Here is a 6,865-nt window from a genome sequence, read left to right on the forward strand (position 1 = left end):
CTGCTCAGCATGGCCTCCAGGGCCAGAGATTGAGTTGCCAATTTTTGCTGGGACCCAATGCTTGGCCTGCGGTTGAGTCCATGCCACCATTTCAACCATTGAGACAAAGTTGGGAGGACTCTGTGGTGTCCCCTCCTCCCACCGCTTAGTGTTGCCACGGTTTCCATGGCTCCTGGAAGCCAGGGCCGGGTAGGTGGCTGAGAGCAGAGGCTCTCAGGCTCCTATCCAGGGCGCTAAGTTCTAAGGGGTAAGTCAGGTCCACCTTCCTACCAGCTCTCCCACCATCCACCATGGAGAACCCGGAAGTCCTAGCCTCCTAGTAACAAAACAGCTCTTTCTTTTTCTTAAGTAGAATAGGAGCAGTCTCCCTCGCCAAAGCCTGCAGTCCAACCGCTATGCCTGAGATTCTACCATTTAGGATTTCTCATTCCTAAAAGAAAGCCTGAGAAGAGACCTGGTATCCTGGACTGAATGTACCTGCAGGAGACGCTGGAGCCAGGCCTGCAGGGCCAGGCACAGAGCTGGGATGGAAAAGGGAGTCTCCATGGGGCCAGCTGAGACCCCCTGCCCAGGCTCACTACACAACCTTACTGCAGGAGTGGCTGCTGAAGCTCACCAGGAATGGGTCAAGCAGCTGGCAGGGTCAGCCCCATAGGAAACCCAGGGCACCAACTGAGCCAGACTGTGCCCACCTGTGCCAGGGACAGAGATGCAGGGGAGCCTGGGCACTGTCCTTGGGGGATTCCAAAGTTGGGTGAGGGACTCGAGGGACACCATAGTAAAGAGAATAACCAAGAGGGACAGATTAGAGCAGGGCCTCCACACAGCACATTCACATTGTAGTCTGGGTGGGAGCCCTGCTTTCACATTGGGTGAGGTGGCCCTGTGAGCATGAGGTAAGCCAGCCTCTGTCACCAAACCCTGAAACATGCCCAAAGCCAGACAGACCCCCTTCCCCAAGTATTAGCACTCCTGTTTGTCACAGTCTGGCTTTTTATGGGAGCATTTGAGCATTTCAGCTTCAACAAGCCCTGTCTCCACTACACATGGCTGAGCCCCTCCTGCTGGCCCAGGGCCAGCCTGGGGGGACTTGAATAACCTTATCTACCAGGCTCCTGTCAGGATGCTGAGGAGTGGAAGTGCCCAGGGCAGAGAGTTCTGTGTGTGCAAGGAGCTGTGAAAGAGGCATCTCTGCCCCAGTCCCCATCCCAACCAACTAAACATAGTGTGACATCCATGCAACTTGGAAGGAAATCATTGAGAATGGGGTAAGGCGATCTAGGGTCCAGGCTGTGTCCATATTGCTGTTTCTACTAGCATACTTCAGGTCCAGGAGGTACAGTGCCTCTTAGTGAAGAGTTTCAGAAGGTGGCTGAGTATTGGAAAGCAGATGGGGGAGGTGGTAGTTGCATTGAAATTTAAAGAGGAGGAACTGCAGAGACTCCAGAAACATAATGAGGACTGGCTTCCCCAGGTGAATGCTCCTCCTTCCTCTCTCCTCAACCCCTTCTTCCCCATGCTCTTCCCCACTGCCCTGTCTTTTCTGCAAGCCAATTAGTCTCCCTCCTCCTTAGGATGCTTTATCCTACACTTCCTCCCCTTCTTCTGCCCCTTTCTCATTATGTTCTGAAAGGACAGAACGGGACTGACTCCATTTTATACTGCGTCCTCCATCTTGTATAGCTGTGTCCCTGACCCCTCTTCCAAGAAAAAAACCACAGAATGTGTCAGTTACCCAGCCCGCCCTTGAATCAGCCAATGGGAGTGCAAGGGGAACTAACCTAAGGCCAAAAGATGCTGACCACCCCCTGTCTTTGTGTAACCAGACCCTAGTCACACCCTGCCTTTGCGTCACTAGCCCCTAGCCCTCACCCAACCAATTAGAATCGGCCACCAAGTATGCCCCCACCTCCCGACCCCAAGCCCTATAAAATCTTTGTTCTCTTGAGACTCGGGGCTCTCTCGCATCCTGCCGCTGCGTCGGTAGAGGCAGAGGGACTGAGCTCAGGCTTGAATAAAGGCTCTTTGCTTTTGCATCGGACTCGGCTCCCTGGTGTGGTCTTTGGGATCTTGAAATCTGGGCGTAACAGTTCCATCATCCATTCATTTATTCACTGAGCATCTACTATGCCTGGCCCTCTTCTGTGCAGGGGAGAAAAAAATTCAGGTCAGAACACGCCCTATCCCCAAGCGTATGGTTTGGGGCCACACAGTCATCAAGCTGGCAATTACAATTTAAGTGCCTAATGAGGAGAGGCACAGGGGGCAGCAGATAGGAAGGTCCTCCCCATATTGAGGGTTTCTGGGCCTCTGAACTTTAATGAAAGATGAACAGGAGCATTTTCCAGGAGTGAAGGAACAAAGCTTTTACCAAGGCCCACAGAGGAGAGACATGGAGGTGGGGATGTACATAGTCCCTGAACCAAGCGAGAAGTAGAGTGGGTGAGGGGGTTACTGTGAAATGTAGGACAGGGGCCAGAGCAAGGGCTTAAGTGTCCCAGGCCCTGTCCACCTGACTTGAACTCCAGCTTAGTGACTGCCACTCCTGGCCAGTAACCTCTCCTAGTCTCCTGGGCAAATATATATGTGCACAGGCAGACAGACATATGGACACACATCCAGAGACACAGAGAAACACACCAAGGAGATGGCTTGGAGTCACAGGGATGGAGAGTTGTAGGAACTCAGGATGGAATCCTGCTGTGCTGCAGGAACCCCTACTGAAGCAAATCTATTGATCTGGCTGGAAAGGGTGGGGGAGGGGGGGTCTCAGCAGCAGTGCCTTGCTGGCCTTGAGCTTTACAAAAGGTGGAATTGGTCTAAATCAATTTATCTCAAACTGGGGTCTCTGAGAAGGCTGTTAGCTCCTCAAGAAAGCCTGCAACTACACATTTGTAAGAAACAAAATCTTGGTTTTTGTATTTCTCAACACAGACCCTTGAGGATTGTAGATTGTCTTCCTAGGGTCTAGATGGACTATTTTTATGGGGTGTGCATGCTGGTTAAGTTGGGGGCCTACAGTGGACAATGTCAGTGAGAAGGCAGGGCACACAGTGACCTAGGGCTGGGCCCTCTGGGCATTCAGACTCCTGGAAGCAAATGGCACCAAGTGAGTCCTATACAAACAACACCCCAAACCAATGCCAACTCAGGCCCCAACTCTAGGGCCTTCTTGTCCCTTAGGGACTGCCCAGGTAATTTCTCCTCTCTCCCTAGCCCGAGGGATGCCCTTCTAGGGCTCACCTTCTGTGAGCAAGTGGGTACTTCCAGGCCCTGGGCCTGTCCAGGGAAGGTGACTTAAAATTCGACCCTGGGTCATGGGCAGGGGTCCTGTGGGGAGTGGCTGATGGGAAGAGGTTCTCAGAGAGATGGGGCAGCAGCTGGATAGGGTCTGGATGCTGCTTCATCAGACTGGTGGGAGGGGCTCCCAAGGCCTCCAGCATGCTCCACCTCCAGTCCCATCCTTAACCTCCAGCCCCTTCCACTCTGACACTTTTTGTGTCTCTACCTCAGTCTGTCTTCCTCATCATTCCCAGGATTCTATGGTCTTCACTGTCCCCAAATTAGTGGTTGAGACTATGGGTTCAAGGAGTGGGTTGGGAGGCTGAAAGAAAAAGGTAAAGGGATTAAGACGTACAAATTGCCATTTATATAAATGGTCATGGGGATGTAAAGCACAGCATATGAAATATAGTCAATACTATTATAATAACTACTAGTGGCCCAGTGCACAAATTCGTACACATTGAAAGGAAATTAATTAGAAGAAATATTTTAATATCGCTATTTGCCCTTTCTCTATAATAGAAGTATCAACCAAATTCACGATTGACAATGACAGATCAAAACACACACGTGCGACTGATGCCAGCGAGAGCTTCATATGTATCACGCATGCACAAGTCAATTTGGCCTTTTATATATATATATAGAATAAACTTGCTTAATTAGACCTGCTTTCTGATTTAGATAAACTTTTTCAAGCCCAGTGAAGCACCCCAACTTCTCTTTCAGGTAACTGTCAGCAACACACATTCATTGATCGGCTGCTTTCTGCACTCCCTCTACTGGGGGTCAAGCCTGCAACCCAGGCATATGCCCTTGACTAATATTGAACCCAGGACCTTTCAGTCCACAGGCTGACGCTCTATCCACTGAGCCAAACCCAGGCAGGGCTTGCTGAAGTCATTTTCAAGGTCTGCCATTTCTTACTTCTTTACAGTCTGGTCAAGTTTCTAAGCTTTCTAAATCTCCGTTTTCCAGCTAATGAAAAGAAAATAGGATTCCACCGACTCTCCTACCTACCTACTCCAGGACTTCTGTGAGGATCAAATGAGATGAGGCACGGGAAAACACTTCACAGACATTTGGTTAAATTGTAAAATGTTTGCACTTGACTATAAAGCAAGTCGTGGTCCTGGGCTGAAGAAACTGCAAGGAGGCTAGTCGCTAGGGAGAGGAAGAGAAGTAGAAACATCAATGATGAGAATCATTCATTGATCGGCTGCTTTCTGCACTCCCTCTACTGGGGGTCAAGCCTGCAACCCAGGCATATGCCCTTGACTGGCATTGCTATGTGATGTCATTACCTGGTGCCCACAGCAACCATTTTCAGGCTGGGCTGGGCTGTGAGCCGCATTTTGCACTATGGGGTCTCAGCAGCCTTGGCTGCAATTTGGTGGGCTGTTGCTCCGGGGTGGTTACGGGGCCTGTGTCCCACTTAGGGGAAGCTGAGTGTTGCTTGGTCGGCACCAGGTACATGGTGCTGTTTCTTTTTAAGTGGCCAGTTTGCATCACGGCAGATCCTGCGTTGAGCATCTGCCCTCTGGTGGTCAGTGCACGTCATAGTGACTGGTTGGATGGTTGGAGGACACTTAGCATATTAGCCTTTTATATATATAGATATGTTGTGCCAGGTGGGATTACTTTATAAGGTATGTAAATGTCTAATTTCTGTGCTGTACACCTGAAACTAAAAATTGAAAAATAAATTTTAAGGTAAAAAATGACTATGGGCTCAGGCACCTAAAATCTGGGCTTAAATCCTGGCCCCACATTATACTAGCTGGTGACCTTGGGAAAGTTACTCAACCTCTGTGGGCATCATCTGTAAAAACAAACAAAAAAAGCAAGAACAATAACAGTTTTCCTTCCCCATCAGTTGGCTGAAAGGGTGAAATTCAATAGCCCTATAACAGACTCAGTGCTGTGCTGGGCATGGCATGCAGTCATGAAACCTTAACTATTACTGCACACCTCGCGCTGCTACAGGCATGACTGCTTTGAGGTAAGAGTCCCCTTCCAAATCAGGGTCAAATGAGATGAGGCCCTTTGGAGTCAGAGAGTTGCCAATGGGGTTTGATCCAGTTCACCTATTCACCTTTTGTATTAGTTTGCTAGGGCTGCCATAACCAAGTACCACATAGCGGGTGGCTTAAACAACAGGAACAGTTCTGAAGGCTCGAAGTCTGAGATCAAGCTGTTGGCAACGTTGGTTACTTCTGAGGGCTGTGAGGGACAATCTATTCCTGCCTCTCCCCCAGCTTTCTGGTGGTCACTGGCAGTCTTTGACGTTGTTTGGTTCATAGATGCATCACTCCAATCTCTGCCTACATGTTCACAAGGTGCTCCCCGCTTGCCTGGCTGGTGTGACTCTGTTAGCCATCTGGTTTAATACCCGGTCAGGGCACATGCCTTGGTTGCAGGCTTGATCCCCATGTAGGGGACTGCAGAAGGCAGCTGATTGATGTTTGGCTCTCACATCGATGTTTCTGTCTCCCGCTCCCTACTTCTCTCTCTAAAAACCAACAAGGTGCAACCCCCTGTGTGCATGTTTTTTGTGGCCAAATTTCCCCTTTTCATAAAGACACCAGTTATAATGGATTAGGGGTCACTCTAATTCTCTCATTTTAACTTGATCACCTCTGTGAAGACCCCATCTCCAAATAAGGTGACATTCTAAGATACTAGGGGTTAGGACGCAAATCTTTTTTTGTGGGGGATACAGTTCAACCCATAACAGCTCCCAGTTTGATTACCTTCCTGATGGGTGCATTGAGTGTGACTTGGGATCTCATTTCCCCCTCATTTAATCTCAGCACCCTGACACAGCTACAGAGAGGCTAGAGTGTCAGAGGGACACAGTGAGTAGGGGGGTGCCACTCATTGAGCCTCCGGCACCTCCTCCACATCAAGTGAAAGAGGCAAGCCATGCTCTACTCAGACCCAAGATTCTGCGAGGGAGGCAACTGTGAAATCCTCCCTGGGCATCAGGCAGCAGGGTTTCCAAGATGATGTAGATGGGGTTGTGGCCTGTGGCCCTGGTGAAGCCCCTTGCTGTTTCCGGGCTCTGGTCCTGTCTATATACTGGGAGCAGTACTGGCAGGACTCAGGGGTTCTAACCCTCAGTGATCCTATCACCCTAGTCAGTTTACCTAGTGGGTCACTGTCCGTAGGTCACACTCTCTCCAGCCCTTTAGAACTGTGCCATGGTCCCAGCTGAGTAGCCTTGGTTGGACTAATGATGCTCAGAATGGGACAGTCCCCAGGAGTGGCCAAGGCCCAAAGAGGAGTCCTCTGCCTGGCCCCCACCAGAGGCAGAGGGGAGAACTCAGGGACAGGCAGGGGCCAAGCTGCTGCACCCCCACAGAAAGTGAGAGCTGGTTTGGGTGATCCTGGCTGTCCCCCAACCCAGATCAAGCTGGGGGTGGGGTTGGAGGAGGGAGTCTGTCTTTGCTGTGTGGACCAGGCCCTCTGACTGGGCCTGTGACTAGGAACCAGAGGAGCTGATACTGAGGCCACCTGGAGAGGTAAAGGTAGAGCTGAACCTGAGGTGTGTGTGTGTATGGGGGGGGGGGGGGCCGGG

General features: G+C 50.5%; 1 long non-coding RNA gene across 1 annotated transcript in view; it reads left to right on the plus strand.

Annotated features, from left to right (window-relative positions):
* The window catches only part of LOC106724164, a 3,936-nt gene extending 1,895 nt beyond the window's left edge, over positions 1-2,041 (plus strand). Inside the window, exon 2 of the long non-coding RNA XR_001359915.1 lies at positions 353-2,041. This is a non-coding gene — a long non-coding RNA (uncharacterized LOC106724164). The remainder of the gene's footprint in view (positions 1-352) is intronic.
* Positions 2,042-6,865: the final 4,824 nt, after the last annotated feature.

Source organism: Myotis brandtii, unplaced genomic scaffold (genome assembly GCF_000412655.1).
Source record: "Myotis brandtii unplaced genomic scaffold, ASM41265v1 scaffold74, whole genome shotgun sequence".
Taxonomy (NCBI): Eukaryota; Metazoa; Chordata; class Mammalia; order Chiroptera; family Vespertilionidae; genus Myotis; species Myotis brandtii.